We start from the raw sequence: 1,014 nt of genomic DNA on the forward strand, positions 1-1,014 counted from the left end.
ATACATCACAATCTCCAAGCTATATTAGCTGCCTTTGCTTGTTGCTATTTTAGCACATAACACTGTAATGAATGGTTTGCCTACTCCAATAGCATAGTGCTAATTCTCAGTAGGAGTTCTTTAAGTAGTTGACAGATAACTTAGATAAATATAATATATAAGGTAGGTGAGGAAAATACCAAGAACAACTACAAAAAAAGGAAGATGTTCTATTGGATTAAAAATAATTAAAAAGCTTTATGGTTCATCAAAGTCTACTGTGAGTGAATATATTGGGCCCATCTGAATAATTGAGGATGATCTCTTATGTTAAGATCAGCTGATTACCACCCTTAATTTCGACTGTAGTCTTAAAGCCCTTTGCCAAGCAATGTAACATATTCGTAGGTTCCGGGAATTAGGTCGTGAACATCTTTGGGGGACCATTATTCTGTCTAACACAGTCACTATTAGAACACTCAGAAAAGACATTGTGAATTAGATGATTATAAATTACCACTCAGGTTCTATGCCATTCTCATAATTTTCATCACAGTCTAATTGATTCAAGGGAATTTTCTTTATTCACCACTGGAATAGCCCAATGTGAATGCATGTGCTACTTTTCACAGTTTTTCTCATTTTTGTGTATCAATGATTAGTGAAGATGGAGTTTAGAAGCGATCAAATGAGTATACAGTATAGTTGCCAGCCAAAAGCCAGCAAGTAACCTGTGCCCGTTATGTCCCTGTATGTTTTCTCTCCCTAATGCCAAGATTTGAAAAAAAAAAAAGTGTTTAATGGAACAGGGATTTTGCAGTAAACAAATTTAACTGCACACATTTATGACCTCTGAGATTCCTGAAATTTTCTGAGATTTCAGAAAATGAAGAGAAGACTGAGCAATATGAAATATTGATCTCATGTTTGTTTTGACTTTTGTAAATGGCAATGTAAAATATAGAAAAATACTTCCAATTGAGCATATTAAGCTTAACATACGCTATCATTTTTTTTTTTTTTTTTTTTTGGAGA

This window comes from Mandrillus leucophaeus, unplaced genomic scaffold (genome assembly GCF_000951045.1).
Source record: "Mandrillus leucophaeus isolate KB7577 unplaced genomic scaffold, Mleu.le_1.0 Scaffold267, whole genome shotgun sequence".
Lineage (NCBI taxonomy): Eukaryota > Metazoa > Chordata > Mammalia > Primates > Cercopithecidae > Mandrillus > Mandrillus leucophaeus.